We start from the raw sequence: 18,397 nt of genomic DNA on the forward strand, positions 1-18,397 counted from the left end.
AAACTGACAGTTAATTGTAAGGTTTAGATTATCTTAATGACGATGGAACACACAAATTGCGTCGCGATTCAATACACCGTCCTCCAGCCGACCTGTCTCCAAGATTCTATTGCTGCCTCGGGCACCTTATGGTCGATCTCCTGTGAGTCTAGTTTTTCGAATCCGACGCAAAACTGACAGTTAATTATAACGTTCAGAGCCTCTTAATGACGATGGAACACACAAATTGCGTCGCGATTCAATACATCGTCCTCCAGCCGACTTATCTTCAAGGGTCTAGTGCTGCCTCGGGCACCTTATGGTCGTTCTCCTGTGAGTCTAGATTTTCGAAACCGACGCAAAACTGACAGTTAATCGTAAGGTTCAGAGCCTCTTAATGACAATGGAACACACAAATTGCGTCGCGATTCAATACATCGTCCTCCGGCCGACCTGTCCCCCAGGGTCTATTGCTGCCTCGGGCACCTTATGGTCGATCTCCTGTGAGTCTAGATTTTCGAATCCGACGCAAAACTGACAGTTAATTGTGACGTTCAGAGTCTGTTAATGACGATGTAACACACAAATTGCGTCGCGATTCAATACATCGTCCTCTAGCCGACTTGTCTCCAAGGGTCTAGTGCTGCCTCGGACACCTTATGGTCGTTCTCCTGTGAGTCTAGATTTTCGAATCCGACGCAAAACTGACAGTTAATTTGAAGTTTCAGAGCCTCTTAATGACAATGGAACACACAAATTGCGTCGCGATTCAATACATCGTCCTCCGGCCGACCTGTCTCCAAGGGTCTAGTGCTGCCTCGGACACCTTATGGTCGTTCTTCTGTGAGTCTAGATTTTCGAATCCGACGCAAAACTGACAGTGAATTGTAACGTTCAGAGCCTCTTAATGACGATGGAACACACAATTTGCGTCGCGATTCAATACATCGTCCGACAGCCGACTCGTCTCCAAGGGTCTTGTGCTGCCTCGGGCACCTTATGGTCGTCCTCCTGTGGGTCAAGATTTTCGAATCCGACGCAAAACTGACAGTTAATTGTAACGTTCAGAGCCTGATAATGACGATGGAACACACAAATCGCGTCGCGATTCAATACATCGTCCTCCAGCCGCCCTGTCTCCAAGGGTCTATTGCTGCCTCGGTCACCTTATGGTCGTTCTCCTGTGTGTCTAGTTTTTCGAATCCGACGCAAAACTGACAGTTAATTGTAACGTTCAGAGCCTCTTAATGACGATGGAACACACAAATTGCGTCGATATTCAATACATCGTCCGACAGCCGACCTGTCTCCAAAGGTCTATTGCTGCCTCGGGGACCCTATGGTCGTTCTCCTGTGAGTCTAGTTTTTCGAATCCGACGCTAAACTGACAGTTAATTGTAACGTTCAGAGCCTCTTAATGACGATGGAACACACAAATTGCGTCGCTTTTCAATACATCGTCAGACAGCCGACTCGTCTCCAAGGGTCTATTGCTGCCTCGGGCACCTTATGGTCGTTCTCCTGTGAGTCTAGTTTTTCGAATCCGACGCAAAACTGACAGTTGATTGTAACGTTCAGAGCCTGTTAATGACTATGGAACACACAAATTGCGTCGAGATTCAATACTTCGTCCGACAGCCGACCTGTCTCCAAAGGTCTATTGCTGCCTCGGGCACCTTATGGTCGTCCTGCTGTGAGCCTAGTTTTCCGAATACGACGCGTAACTGACAGTGAATTGTAACGTTCAGAGCCTGTTAATAACGATGGAACACACAAATTGCGTCGCGATTCAATACAACGTCCTCCAGCCGACTTGTCTCCAAGGGTCTATTGCTGCCTCGGGCACCTTATGGTCGTTCTCCTGTGAGTCTAGATTTTCGAATCCGACGCAAAACTGACAGTGAATTGTAACGTTCAGAGCCTCTTAATGACGATGGAACACACAAATTGCGTCGCGATTCAATACATCGTCCGACAGCCGACTCGTCTCCAAGGGTCTTGTGCTGCCTCGGGCACCTTATGGTCGTCCTCCTGTGAGTCTAGCTTTTCGAATCCGACGCAAAACTGACAGTGAATTGTAACGTTCAGAGCCTCTTAATGACAATGGAACACACAAATTGCGTCGCGATTCAATACATCGTCCTCCAGCCGACTTGTCTCCAAGGGTCTATTGCTGCCCCGGGCACCTTATGGTCGTTCTCCTGTGAGTCTAGTTTTTCGAATCCGACGCAAAACTGACAGTTAATTGTAACGTTCAGAGCCTGTTAATGACTATGGAACATACAAATTGCGTCGCCATTCGATACATCGTCCTCCAGCCGCCTAGTTTCCAAGGGTCTATTGCTGCCTCGGGCACCTTATGGTCGTTCACCTGTGAGTCTAGTTTTTCGAATCCGACGCAAAACTGACAGTTAATTGTAACGTTCAGAGCCTCTTAATGACGATGGAACACACAAATTGCGTCGCGAATCAATACATCGTCCGACAGCCGACCTGTCTCCAAAGGTCTATTGCTGCCTCGGGCACCTTATGGTCGCTCTGCTGTGAGTCTAGTTTTCCGAATACGACGCATAACTGACAGTTAATTGTAACGTTCAGAGCCTCTTAATGACGATGGAACACACAAATTGCGTCGCGATTCAGTACATCGTCCTCCAGCCGACTTGTCTCCAAGGGTCTAGTGCTGCCTCGGGCACCTTATGGTCGTTCTCCTGTGAGTCTAGATATTCGAATCCGACGCAAAACTGACAGTTAATTGTAACGTTCAGAGCATGTTAATGACGATGGAACACACAAATCGCGTCGCGATTCAATACATCGTCTTCCAGCCGACTTGTCTCCAAGGGTCTAGTGCTGCCTCGGGCACCTTATGGACGATCTCCTGTGAGTCTAGATTTTCGAATCCGTCGCAAAACTGACAGTTAAATGTTACGTTCAGAGCCTCTTAATGACGATGGAACACACAAATCGCGTCGCGATTCAATACATCGTCCTCCAGCCGACTTGTCTCCAAGGGTCTACTGCTGCCTCGGGCACCTTATGGTCGTTCTCCTGTGAGTCTAGATTTTCGAATCCGACGCAAAACTGACAGTTAATCGTAAGGTTCAGATCCCCTTAATGACAATGGAACACACAAATTGCGTCGCGATTCAATATATCGTCCTTCGGCCGACCTGTCTCCAAGGGTTTATTGCTGCCTCGGGCACCTTATGGTCGATCTCCTGTGAGTCTAGATTTGCGAATCCGACGCAAAACTGACAGTTAATTGTAACGTTCAGAGCCTGTTAATGACGATGGAACACACAAATCGCGTCGCGATTCAATACATATGAAAGGTCTCTGTTGGATTCCTTTCATGTTTAATTTCTCAAATTTGTTGTCTTTTAAGGAATAAATTCCTCTTCTAAATTTACTGTGGCGTTTCTGACTATCTGGGAGGAGACTGAGTAGTGGAACGTGTTACTTTTACACGTAAACAAGAACGATCTCTCACACTACTACACTTTAAAGCACAGTTTATATGTAATTCTTATATGTAATTCATGTCACACAGTCTCATACGGAACCTACATCCGCTTTCTTTTATATACTGTGTATGATAAGATACTGTCATCCCCCTTCCCTTCTGTGTGAGAGGATGAATGATCAAATGTGTTTGTAGCTGCATGCTTGAGGGTAGCAGACAAGGCTGTCTGCTAGAGAACAGTAGGACCAACGTTGAAACAGGTAGCTACGGTTCCTAAAAGCAGAGAGGTTTCCATTCTTAGTATGGTCCGGTCCGTCCCCTGTCATGTTGGTATAGGAAGCTGCCCCTCTGGCGCCTTCCGTTGGTCTTTGTGAGCGACTCTCGGGAGCACGCTGGGTAGTTCAGTGGGAGTCTGGAAGTTGGAGAGTTGCAGCCGAGCAGTCGGCAGTTGGAGTCCAGCAGTAGCAGTCTGGCGGTAGCGAGCGTCTGAAGTGGTAAGACCTCCGGCCAAGCGCGTGTCTGTTAAGTCCATAGGACAATGGATTTGTTAAGTTCAGGTTAACTGAGAATTTAATCATTTTATTTCGGGTTAGCTTTAAAATAGCTAAGGTTATCTTTAATTGCAGCGGAGTGTAATTCTCGTGTCCAGTTCAGATTAATTTGCGGTAGTTGCTTTGTTACTACTTTGTGAGTAAAGTGGAACCACGTGTTGGTCAGTAACTCTAAGTAAGATCAATCTTAAATGCAAATGCTTGTGTGATTATAACGTATCGTCTTGAAAAGATTTTGAATATACCAACTTTTCTTTATGTTCAACCCACGTGGCGTGTACTTTGTGAGACCAGTACCACGTGCTTATATAACTGTTTGACCCATCAGGTTAATAGAAAGACGTTAGTAACCAGTTCGAGGTTTTTGTTTTGTAATTTGCTTTTTGATCTAATTTATTTTTATTATCTAAATTATTGTGGAGTTATACGCTTTCTGTAAACCAAGTTGACCACGTGAAGGGTAGTTACAAGACGGACAGGATTGTGCTACGAAAGCAATTTCTTTAACTGAAAATTTGAATCTATTGGTTGTGGTTAACTTTCTGTTGCATGTGTTTCAATGTTCTTTGTGTGTTGTTTTATGAATGCAGTGTTGTATCCAGTCTCCCAATCTTGGCTCCATATTTTATGTGTTCCGTAATATTCCAATCTCACAGTCTCACAATCGTAAATAAGGCACCAGCTCAGTTATAACTCACGTATAATATGCATAAATATAATGAACAATCTTTAAAATAAATTTGCAAATATAAACTGATTTCTTTCTTTTTATTTAAATTCTCCTTTTATATAGATATATTACCGGTTGTTGTATGACTGTAAAAGATTATAATCAATGTTAGTCTGATTGGTAAGGTGGTAAACCTAGACTAGTTACCCAGTCGTGAAACAGTGGCCCAGTAAACGCACGGTTAACCTCCCAAGACAGCTCACAGTTTTAAACCGCTTTCATGGTCTAATTAGCACCCGATTTCAGCATACCAAATTCAAGTCACAATCTTACGCTATTCAGCAAAGCAAATTAGAGTTACAATCTTTCACATGGCGACCCTGTTCTGTGATTCCGCTAGACTCTGGAATCTCTGAGACGTTAGATTGCAAGCGTTGTATAATCTTAATTTTTTTTTTCCCTACAGCGCTCAAACAACTTTTGCGTTGTTTCTGAGCAGACGTTCAAAAGATTCACGGCGTTGTTGAGCGGCGTTGTGTTGTTTGTCTTGTTTTGTTTTCTATATTTGTTTGTTCTATATATGTGTGTTTTTTTTTTCTCTTCGCTTGTAAATTCCACGGTTTCGAACAAAGATAAAAATTTGTTTTGCGTATGAAAAATTGCGTACTAGGTTGGGTATCTTTCTTGTGACTGTCGTAATTTTTGGGGGACACATTTATTGTGATTAGTGTGTTACGTACTGGGTGTAAATTGCACTAATGCTGACACGTAACCAAGCTAAAAGTAAGCGCTCCGACAACTTAAGCAACATGGACCAAGGGGATAATTTGATTTCCAATATTAACGCGTCGGGCGGTTCCGAAAATGCAATGGGGAATACTTCAGACGGAATGCAAAACAGCACGAACGGGCTCACATCAGAGCCAGAAATTAATTCGCCTCCAACTAACCAAATTGATTTGGCGGAATTCATGAAAGCCTTATTGCAACAAAATAAAGAATTGTTCCGAGAACAAAAAGAATCATCCGAAAAATCGATCCGCGAGCTAGGCGAACAAATAGACGAAAAACTAATCCAGCAGACAAATAAAGTCGACAAGTCGATGCAGAGAGTGTCCGACGATATCTCACAAAGAATAAACAATCTGGCAAGTGAAATAAAAAGTGACATTATGAAAGAATTAGGCCGTACATTTGAACAAATCGATGACCGTCTGCAAGTCCTAGAACAGAGCAAGCGCAGTGGCGAGGCCAAATCTAAAGAAAGCGAAGAACGGCTACTTAGGAATTTCCAAGAGCTGAGAGAACAATGCCAAAGAGATCGCCAGCAGGTACTCTCGAGGGTCCAGAAGGCTGAAACGCATTGTCCCACGGTCGTTAGCAACACAATAGCGGACAACAGTTTAGCGATCCACGCGTTGAAACAGCAGGTCGAACAATTGAAGCAGACTGGGGCGGAGGACAAGAGACAAATAGATGAGAAGATCGCGGCTTTAGCGGACATTGTAGGCACGATGAAGCTGACGGAAAGCGAGAACAATATCACACAGGTAGCGGCCGCAGAGACCGAAGAAGTGCGTTCGCTTCTTAAATTCCAGAAGGGACAGTTTGAAGTGAACAGACAGCACAAAGCTGTAACAGGCGATTTACAAGAACGCGTGGCGCATCTGGAAAACCGCATGGCGTGTGATTCCGAACTCGCCAATAGCAATAAAAATAGCCGTACGAACAGTGCAGAGAGGGACTCCGGCCACGAGGGAGATTTTGACGACAGGGAAGAATGTAATTTAAGGGGCAGACATGAGACAAATAGAAACATTCAAGGGCCTCGCCAGGAGGAAATGCGGGGATTTGATTTCAAACATTTCCTTACGGTAAGAAAATTTGAGATATTCCGAAATTCTCAAAAAGGCATACATCCACGAGCATGGCTCGAGCAATTTGAGTTCTGTCTTCCTCCCGACTGGGCAAGTTCACATAAAATAGAGTATATGTGTGGCTATTTGGAAGGCGAACCGGCGAGTCGTATGAGGTCGGCAGCGCGTCACTGCAACTCCACTCGGGAGTTTCGACAAGCCTTTCTGTCCGCCTATTGGTCGGAAGCGGCACAAGATAGGGTCAAACATGGCATAATTATGCTGCCAAATTTGAACCAGTCTGGTTTCGGCAGCCCTGCACGCCTATTCGACCACATGCTGCAGGCAAATCAATTTTTATACGACCCATACGGACCTGCGGAACTAATTAGGATATGCATCACCAAATTGCCGATGCACTTGCGGCACGTCATTCTTGCGGGACGATGCAAAGAGGACGTGGAAACATTTAAAACGCTTCTCCAAGAGTTGGAATACAATACACCAGAATGCCCGCCTAATCAGGCACAAAGTTATTACGGGGCCCAGCAGCGCGATCGCAGTCGTGGCCGTATTACTAATCAACGGCGTGACTGGTCGTCGCGACGCGAACGAAACAATAATCGAGACAGGCCGTATAGAAACTGGGGTAACAGTCGCGAACACAGATGGAGCAACAGAAATGATAGAGGATGGGGACAAGATCGTGAACGCAACAGGTACGGCAACCAGCATCGTTACTACGATGAACACGGTGGGAGTAGAATTGTAGGCGGAGCCCCACATGATGTCGAAATTCGGCCGGCCAACCCCAGACATAATCCAACAAATGGGAATGAACGAAACCGGCAATGACAAATGATCAGCCCAGAAGGCGCCAATCGGAACAAATGAGCGACATGGCAAATGAGTACATAGGATTTATAGAGCGGAGAATGAATTGATTAGTTTAAATTTGTGGCGTATGAATTTTGAATAATATGTTAGTAAAAATAATGATAAAGATATTTCTATGTGATTGATTGAAGTGATGTTTTAATTGTTTTCTTTCCTTGTGCAATTAGGATTTAGTTTGATTCAAACGTAAAGATAAAAGGTTTCCTTGTGAACAAGTGAAATGCTTTTTTTGTGTCAATTGAAAAGAGTCGCTCCTGAGAGAAGCAAGATCGTTGCTGAAATTGCAAGAACTCAGGGGAATATCCGATCTGTGGATATTATGGGTCTGGCAAACCCAGGTCCCCAGCTGTTAGTAGCCTTGTTTCCGATTTTCTGCTTTCAGTGCTACTATCTACCTATTACTATCCTATATCTGTCAGTATAAATGAGGATCTCTTACTATAGTATGCGTGCTGTATGAATATTTTAAGATAGGAGAACTCTGAGAAAGGAATGAGTAGATCTGGAATCTTGAAAACAGGATGCGATAATACGATTGTTTAACCATTGGCTTCCCAATATGCGATGATATGTTAATATTGATGATATATGTCTTTTTTGTTCTTTATAGCTGAGTACGTAAAGTGCTGTCTGTGGATTTCGTAAGTAGTATATTGATTCCCTTCAAGGTGAAAGAAGAATTGTGGTTTGTGTAATTTACGTGGTCCTGAAATATTATTGTGGTAGTCAAATACGAGCAGTTTTTCAGCAAATGGAGAATGGAACGGAAATATGGATCCTTTTTGTAATCTTGATTGATGTTGAGCCAAAGCCCGAAAAATTATTCTGCGTGAATACTTGTCCTAGAAAAGCGACGTTTATGTGATTTTGCTGATGCTGTGAGCATTACAGCCTACTGTTTTCGCTGGTGCGGGATGCACTGCAGCTTATATGGTTTGTACTGAGGAAGTTTCCCTCTTGAAGGTAGAGGATGATTAAATAATTTTGATTATGGGAACGAAGGAAAGCTTGGTTTAAGGTAATAAGGATGAAGCAAAACATTTGTCATTTAAACTACAGGAGGATTCGGATCTTTTGTGTCTGTTGTAAGTTCAATATGTTAAGATGATACTGTTTTACAGAATAGAGGTGACCACAATTTTGCCATTCATGAGAAATGAATCCAGAATAACCACCACAGGCGAAATAACTGATTTGAAGGCGAAAGGTAACGTAAAGAAGGAACGAAATCGAAGCAAAATGGGTAAGAAAATGTAATATAACCTGTATAATTAAAATATTTTACCTTCTCAGAGCCGTCTGTGTGATTAATTCTAGTGACAACGTAATTTTAGATGAAATTTTCTTACTGTGTTATGTGTGAATCTATGAGTATGATAAATGTATTATTGCGAGTCTCTTTTCAGGTGTGTGAACTGGTATAAATGTTTTTGCGTGTAAATAACCATTGTTCTTTTTACTGTGTATGTTTAAGGAAAGTTCTCCATTTATCATGTGACAAGACGTATGCCGCGAGCGTCAAGAAGAGGGCAAATTAGAACATTGCTGTAGTGGTGTAAACACTTTGTTGAAGTAGCATTGAAGTGGCTTGTGGGATTAATTAGTAGTGGATAGAAGTAGAATTATGAGTAATGCATGTGTATGGGTAGTTAGTTTGTAGAATAGACAACAGGTGTGCATGTGTGTGTGTGTGTAAATAACATGTGAACCCCATGCTGTCCTGACCTATACTTGCGCAAGGCATAACCCTATTCATTTTAGTGAATTAATAAGTGGCATTTGATTTATTAAAACACAAGTGAACCACATTAGTGATGTGGATTTAAATATTATGTTGTCAATTCATTTAATTTTTATTTTTACATTGTAAAGTCATTTAACTTTTAATTTTATATTGTCGATTCATATAACTTTGTTCTTAAAAATTGTGAAAGACAATACTAAGTGATATTATGTATGACATTGTGTAATCACATAAGGATGATGAAAAATTTCTGTGAATGCAGTTGAGAACGTGAAAGCGAACCGGCAAAACTCTTAAGAGACAGCGGGAGCAGCCAGCTAGTTGTAAACTGGCGGGTTTCCCAGCGGGACACGCTGTCAGCCAGGCCACTTCGGGAGCGCGGCCGACAACAAAAGACCCTACGCCGCAAACACTTTCCCGTATACCTGCAGCTAATGGAGGGCCGCCCCGCGCGACCCTAGCTGAAGGGAATGACCTGAGATGGGCGAGCGGTCCACCGCGCGGAAATCCATCTCCTGGCAACGCACCTCACGCACGCGACCGTGACGAGACGGCTGCGGTGTAACAACACAAAGGGCGTGGAGCCTTTTGACAGGTACTGTCCAAAGAAACTTGCAGACGTCAACGACGCCTATCGACATTTCCTGACGGATGCCTACTGTCAAGCGACAGTAATTCATGGTTAGATGTTCTCTGGTCGCTAAGGGTGACACGAAGAAGAGCCATTGAAGTGTCATCCTTGCCCAGGAATATCAACCTGGCATGTCAATCGAGGATACTGCACGAATTTGACAATACAAACAGGGAACAAAATCGAGATGTTCGTGACACAAGAGAAACTTCATGAGAGGGCAGAGACGGCGGGATCGCACGCAACAGATGGACAAAAATCCCTACTGACAGCTGCGGCGACGAACCCCCTCCCCCTCCCCTTATATTGTGCCACGGAACAGTGGAACTAGTGAGTGTATCAGTGAACAGTGATTATACGGTTCTTAGTTCAATGCATATACGTGTGTTTCTGTCACAGAAACTTTGACTCGTGTGTTTTGCAGGGACTCGATTTATTGGTCTTTATTAAACTTTGACTTGTATTTTGCAGGTGTTCTATATTTTTTTAAACTTTGACTATTGTATTTTGCAGGTGTTTTATTTATTGGTGTTTTGTTTTAGATGTTGACTATTGTACTGTTTTATTGATCAATGTTTGTTCTTGTGTTAGGTATTAGATTTGTGATATTTTGTTTCATAAATTCATTACTGTGGCACTGCTTCCTTTATCAGTCAGATTGCTATTCATTCTCATTGGGCTGTGATCGATTAGCCTTTGCATGGGGCATATTTATTGTGAGGAACCCCTTAAGGGTAACAATCACACAATTATTGTACTTTCAGTATAATGACACAGTGCTCATTGTTTGCTAACTAACTGAAATATTGTAGAGTGATTAAATTAGTGCCACATAGTTAGGTTAATTCTACAGATTATTAGTTTTATAAGATATAGAATTTTTTTGCGATAACCACTTAGTAAAACATGTTTTTTTTTGTCGATTTTTTGCTTCTGCGAATTGTGCATTGTAATGTTCTACTTTATGATACTGATGTTATTTGATGTTCTTTTTTTAATTGCTGTGGCACCTTTGCTATTTTCATAAATTTTGCCTGTTAATAAACAGTCATAAATTTGCCTGTGATCAGTTGGCTCTTGCAATGAGCAAATACTGGTGAACTCCATAAGGGTAACAACCAGAAATTGTTTTCATATTAATGACACAGGAACCATTGTTTTTACTTGCTGACCGATTTAGGTCTACATGATCTTTTAAATAGGTGTCACAGATTGTGTGTTTTTATTTTTTTTTCTTTAAAATTGGTAGATTGTAAAGATGTTTGAAATTATTGTGTTTTAGCAAGTAGCTGGTGACCTTTTGCCTTTTTCTTTACACTTTTGGTTTAAGTAGGGTGTGAGAAGCCTGCTTGGGAATGTCCTAGCATGGCCAGAAAATTCCCTGCACAGTCTTTTCCCGGAGCGTTGGGGTTATGAAAGGTCTCTGTTGGATTCCTTTCATGTTTAATTTCTCAAATTTGTTGTCTTTTAAGGAATAAATTCCTCTTCTAAATTTACTGTGGCGTTTCTGACTATCTGGGAGGAGACTGAGTAGTGGAACGTGTTACTTTTACACGTAAACAAGAACGATCTCTCACACTACTACACTTTAAAGCACAGTTTATATGTAATTCTTATATGTAATTCATGTCACACAGTCTCATACGGAACCTACATCCGCTTTCTTTTATATACTGTGTATGATAAGATACTGTCATCCCCCTTCCCTTCTGTGTGAGAGGATGAATGATCAAATGTGTTTGTAGCTGCATGCTTGAGGGTAGCAGACAAGGCTGTCTGCTAGAGAACAGTAGGACCAACGTTGAAACAGGTAGCTACGGTTCCTAAAAGCAGAGAGGTTTCCATTCTTAGTATGGTCCGGTCCGTCCCCTGTCATGTTGGTATAGGAAGCTGCCCCTCTGGCGCCTTCCGTTGGTCTTTGTGAGCGACTCTCGGGAGCACGCTGGGTAGTTCAGTGGGAGTCTGGAAGTTGGAGAGTTGCAGCCGAGCAGTCGGCAGTTGGAGTCCAGCAGTAGCAGTCTGGCGGTAGCGAGCGTCTGAAGTGGTAAGACCTCCGGCCAAGCGCGTGTCTGTTAAGTCCATAGGACAATGGATTTGTTAAGTTCAGGTTAACTGAGAATTTAATCATTTTATTTCGGGTTAGCTTTAAAATAGCTAAGGTTATCTTTAATTGCAGCGGAGTGTAATTCTCGTGTCCAGTTCAGATTAATTTGCGGTAGTTGCTTTGTTACTACTTTGTGAGTAAAGTGGAACCACGTGTTGGTCAGTAACTCTAAGTAAGATCAATCTTAAATGCAAATGCTTGTGTGATTATAACGTATCGTCTTGAAAAGATTTTGAATATACCAACTTTTCTTTATGTTCAACCCACGTGGCGTGTACTTTGTGAGACCAGTACCACGTGCTTATATAACTGTTTGACCCATCAGGTTAATAGAAAGACGTTAGTAACCAGTTCGAGGTTTTTGTTTTGTAATTTGCTTTTTGATCTAATTTATTTTTATTATCTAAATTATTGTGGAGTTATACGCTTTCTGTAAACCAAGTTGACCACGTGAAGGGTAGTTACAAGACGGACAGGATTGTGCTACGAAAGCAATTTCTTTAACTGAAAATTTGAATCTATTGGTTGTGGTTAACTTTCTGTTGCATGTGTTTCAATGTTCTTTGTGTGTTGTTTTATGAATGCAGTGTTGTATCCAGTCTCCCAATCTTGGCTCCATATTTTATGTGTTCCGTAATATTCCAATCTCACAGTCTCACAATCGTAAATAAGGCACCAGCTCAGTTATAACTCACGTATAATATGCATAAATATAATGAACAATCTTTAAAATAAATTTGCAAATATAAACTGATTTCTTTCTTTTTATTTAAATTCTCCTTTTATATAGATATATTACCGGTTGTTGTATGACTGTAAAAGATTATAATCAATGTTAGTCTGATTGGTAAGGTGGTAAACCTAGACTAGTTACCCAGTCGTGAAACAGTGGCCCAGTAAACGCACGGTTAACCTCCCAAGAGAGCTCACAGTTTTAAACCGCTTTCATGGTCTAATTAGCACCCGATTTCAGCATACCAAATTCAAGTCACAATCTTACGCTATTCAGCAAAGCAAATTAGAGTTACAATCTTTCACATAGTCCGCCAGCCGACTTGTCTCCAAGGGTCTAGTGCTGCCTCGGGCACCTTATGGTCGTTCTCCTGTGAGTCTAGATTTTCGAAACCGACGCAAAACTGACAGTTAATTGTAAGGTTCAGAGCCTCTTAATGACAATGGAACACACAAATTGCGTCGCGATTCAATACATCGTCCTCCGGCCGACCTGTCCCCCAGGGTCTATTGCTGCCTCGGGCACCTTATAGTCGTTCTCCTGTGAGTCTAGTTTTTCGAATCCGACGCAAAACTGACAGTTAATTGTAACGTTCAGAGCCTCTTAATGACGATGGAACACACAAATTGCCTCGCGATTCAATACATCGTCCTCCAGCCGTCTTGTCTCCAAGGGTCTATTGCTGCCTCGGGCACTTATGGTCGTTCTCCTGTGAGTCTAGATTTTCGACTCCGACGCAAAACTGACAGTTAATTGTAAGTTTCAGAGCCTCTTAATGACAATGGAACACACAAATTGCGTCGCGATTCAATACATCGTCCTCCGGCCGACCTGTCTCCAAGGGTCTAGTGCTGCCTCGGACACCTTATGGTCGTTCTCCTGTGAGTCTAGATTTTCGAATCCGACGCAAAACTGACAGTGAATTGTAACGTTCAGAGCCTCTTAATGACGATGGAACACACAAATTGCGTCGCGATTCAATACATCGTCCGACAGCCGACTCGTCTCCAAGGGTCTTGTGCTGCCTCGGGCACCTTATGGTCGTCCTCCTGTGGGTCAAGATTTTCGAATCCGACGCAAAACTGACAGTTAATTGTAACGTTCAGAGCCTGATAATGACGATGGAACACACAAATCGCGTCGCGATTCAATACATCGTCCTCCAGCCGCCCTGTCTCCAAGGGTCTATTGCTGCCTCGGTCACCTTATGGTCGTTCTCCTGTGTGTCTAGTTTTTCGAATCCGACGCAAAACTGACAGTTAATTGTAACGTTCAGAGCCTCTTAATGACGATGGAACACACAAATTGCGTCGATATTCAATACATCGTCCGACAGCCGACCTGTCTCCAAAGGTCTATTGCTGCCTCGGGGACCCTATGGTCGTTCTCCTGTGAGTCTAGTTTTTCGAATCCGACGCTAAACTGACAGTTAATTGTAACGTTCAGAGCCTCTTAATGACGATGGAACACACAAATTGCGTCGCTTTTCAATACATCGTCAGACAGCCGACTCGTCTCCAAGGGTCTATTGCTGCCTCGGGCACCTTATGGTCGTTCTCCTGTGAGTCTAGTTTTTCGAATCCGACGCAAAACTGACAGTTGATTGTAACGTTCAGAGCCTGTTAATGACTATGGAACACACAAATTGCGTCGAGATTCAATACTTCGTCCGACAGCCGACCTGTCTCCAAAGGTCTATTGCTGCCTCGGGCACCTTATGGTCGTCCTGCTGTGAGCCTAGTTTTCCGAATACGACGCATAACTGACAGTGAATTGTAACGTTCAGAGCCTGTTAATAACGATGGAACACACAAATTGCGTCGCGATTCAATACAACGTCCTCCAGCCGACTTGTCTCCAAGGGTCTATTGCTGCCTCGGGCACCTTATGGTCGTTCTCCTGTGAGTCTAGATTTTCGAATCCGACGCAAAACTGACAGTGAATTGTAACGTTCAGAGCCTCTTAATGACGATGGAACACACAAATTGCGTCGCGATTCAATACATCGTCCGACAGCCGACTCGTCTCCAAGGGTCTTGTGCTGCCTCGGGCACCTTATGGTCGTCCTCCTGTGAGTCTAGCTTTTCGAATCCGACGCAAAACTGACAGTGAATTGTAACGTTCAGAGCCTCTTAATGACAATGGAACACACAAATTGCGTCGCGATTCAATACATCGTCCTCCAGCCGACTTGTCTCCAAGGGTCTATTGCTGCCCCGGGCACCTTATGGTCGTTCTCCTGTGAGTCTAGTTTTTCGAATCCGACGCAAAACTGACAGTTAATTGTAACGTTCAGAGCCTGTTAATGACTATGGAACATACAAATTGCGTCGCCATTCGATACATCGTCCTCCAGCCGCCTAGTTTCCAAGGGTCTATTGCTGCCTCGGGCACCTTATGGTCGTTCACCTGTGAGTCTAGTTTTTCGAATCCGACGCAAAACTGACAGTTAATTGTAACGTTCAGAGCCTCTTAATGACGATGGAACACACAAATTGCGTCGCGAATCAATACATCGTCCGACAGCCGACCTGTCTCCAAAGGTCTATTGCTGCCTCGGGCACCTTATGGTCGCTCTGCTGTGAGTCTAGTTTTCCGAATACGACGCATAACTGACAGTTAATTGTAACGTTCAGAGCCTCTTAATGACGATGGAACACACAAATTGCGTCGCGATTCAGTACATCGTCCTCCAGCCGACTTGTCTCCAAGGGTCTAGTGCTGCCTCGGGCACCTTATGGTCGTTCTCCTGTGAGTCTAGATATTCGAATCCGACGCAAAACTGACAGTTAATTGTAACGTTCAGAGCATGTTAATGACGATGGAACACACAAATCGCGTCGCGATTCAATACATCGTCTTCCAGCCGACTTGTCTCCAAGGGTCTAGTGCTGCCTCGGGCACCTTATGGACGATCTCCTGTGAGTCTAGATTTTCGAATCCGTCGCAAAACTGACAGTTAAATGTTACGTTCAGAGCCTCTTAATGACGATGGAACACACAAATCGCGTCGCGATTCAATACATCGTCCTCCAGCCGACTTGTCTCCAAGGGTCTACTGCTGCCTCGGGCACCTTATGGTCGTTCTCCTGTGAGTCTAGATTTTCGAATCCGACGCAAAACTGACAGTTAATCGTAAGGTTCAGATCCCCTTAATGACAATGGAACACACAAATTGCGTCGCGATTCAATATATCGTCCTTCGGCCGACCTGTCTCCAAGGGTTTATTGCTGCCTCGGGCACCTTATGGTCGATCTCCTGTGAGTCTAGATTTGCGAATCCGACGCAAAACTGACAGTTAATTGTAACGTTCAGAGCCTGTTAATGACGATGGAACACACAAATCGCGTCGCGATTCAATACATATGAAAGGTCTCTGTTGGATTCCTTTCATGTTTAATTTCTCAAATTTGTTGTCTTTTAAGGAATAAATTCCTCTTCTAAATTTACTGTGGCGTTTCTGACTATCTGGGAGGAGACTGAGTAGTGGAACGTGTTACTTTTACACGTAAACAAGAACGATCTCTCACACTACTACACTTTAAAGCACAGTTTATATGTAATTCTTATATGTAATTCATGTCACACAGTCTCATACGGAACCTACATCCGCTTTCTTTTATATACTGTGTATGATAAGATACTGTCATCCCCCTTCCCTTCTGTGTGAGAGGATGAATGATCAAATGTGTTTGTAGCTGCATGCTTGAGGGTAGCAGACAAGGCTGTCTGCTAGAGAACAGTAGGACCAACGTTGAAACAGGTAGCTACGGTTCCTAAAAGCAGAGAGGTTTCCATTCTTAGTATGGTCCGGTCCGTCCCCTGTCATGTTGGTATAGGAAGCTGCCCCTCTGGCGCCTTCCGTTGGTCTTTGTGAGCGACTCTCGGGAGCACGCTGGGTAGTTCAGTGGGAGTCTGGAAGTTGGAGAGTTGCAGCCGAGCAGTCGGCAGTTGGAGTCCAGCAGTAGCAGTCTGGCGGTAGCGAGCGTCTGAAGTGGTAAGACCTCCGGCCAAGCGCGTGTCTGTTAAGTCCATAGGACAATGGATTTGTTAAGTTCAGGTTAACTGAGAATTTAATCATTTTATTTCGGGTTAGCTTTAAAATAGCTAAGGTTATCTTTAATTGCAGCGGAGTGTAATTCTCGTGTCCAGTTCAGATTAATTTGCGGTAGTTGCTTTGTTACTACTTTGTGAGTAAAGTGGAACCACGTGTTGGTCAGTAACTCTAAGTAAGATCAATCTTAAATGCAAATGCTTGTGTGATTATAACGTATCGTCTTGAAAAGATTTTGAATATACCAACTTTTCTTTATGTTCAACCCACGTGGCGTGTACTTTGTGAGACCAGTACCACGTGCTTATATAACTGTTTGACCCATCAGGTTAATAGAAAGACGTTAGTAACCAGTTCGAGGTTTTTGTTTTGTAATTTGCTTTTTGATCTAATTTATTTTTATTATCTAAATTATTGTGGAGTTATACGCTTTCTGTAAACCAAGTTGACCACGTGAAGGGTAGTTACAAGACGGACAGGATTGTGCTACGAAAGCAATTTCTTTAACTGAAAATTTGAATCTATTGGTTGTGGTTAACTTTCTGTTGCATGTGTTTCAATGTTCTTTGTGTGTTGTTTTATGAATGCAGTGTTGTATCCAGTCTCCCAATCTTGGCTCCATATTTTATGTGTTCCGTAATATTCCAATCTCACAGTCTCACAATCGTAAATAAGGCACCAGCTCAGTTATAACTCACGTATAATATGCATAAATATAATGAACAATCTTTAAAATAAATTTGCAAATATAAACTGATTTCTTTCTTTTTATTTAAATTCTCCTTTTATATAGATATATTACCGGTTGTTGTATGACTGTAAAAGATTATAATCAATGTTAGTCTGATTGGTAAGGTGGTAAACCTAGACTAGTTACCCAGTCGTGAAACAGTGGCCCAGTAAACGCACGGTTAACCTCCCAAGAGAGCTCACAGTTTTAAACCGCTTTCATGGTCTAATTAGCACCCGATTTCAGCATACCAAATTCAAGTCACAATCTTACGCTATTCAGCAAAGCAAATTAGAGTTACAATCTTTCACATAGTCCGCCAGCCGACTTGTCTCCAAGGGTCTAGTGCTGCCTCGGGCACCTTATGGTCGTTCTCCTGTGAGTCTAGATTTTCGAAACCGACGCAAAACTGACAGTTAATTGTAAGGTTCAGAGCCTCTTAATGACAATGGAACACACAAATTGCGTCGCGATTCAATACATCGTCCTCCGGCCGACCTGTCCCCCAGGGTCTATTGCTGCCTCGGGCACCTTATAGTCGTTCTCCTGTGAGTCTAGTTTTTCGAATCCGACGCAAAACTGACAGTTAATTGTAACGTTCAGAGCCTCTTAATGACGATGGAACACACAAATTGCCTCGCGATTCAATACATCGTCCTCCAGCCGTCTTGTCTCCAAGGGTCTATTGCTGCCTCGGGCACTTATGGTCGTTCTCCTGTGAGTCTAGATTTTCGACTCCGACGCAAAACTGACAGTTAATTGTAAGTTTCAGAGCCTCTTAATGACAATGGAACACACAAATTGCGTCGCGATTCAATACATCGTCCTCCGGCCGACCTGTCTCCAAGGGTCTAGTGCTGCCTCGGACACCTTATGGTCGTTCTCCTGTGAGTCTAGATTTTCGAATCCGACGCAAAACTGACAGTGAATTGTAACGTTCAGAGCCTCTTAATGACGATGGAACACACAAATTGCGTCGCG

Source organism: Schistocerca nitens, chromosome 2 (assembly GCF_023898315.1).
Source record: "Schistocerca nitens isolate TAMUIC-IGC-003100 chromosome 2, iqSchNite1.1, whole genome shotgun sequence".
In the NCBI taxonomy this organism is placed as follows: domain Eukaryota; kingdom Metazoa; phylum Arthropoda; class Insecta; order Orthoptera; family Acrididae; genus Schistocerca; species Schistocerca nitens.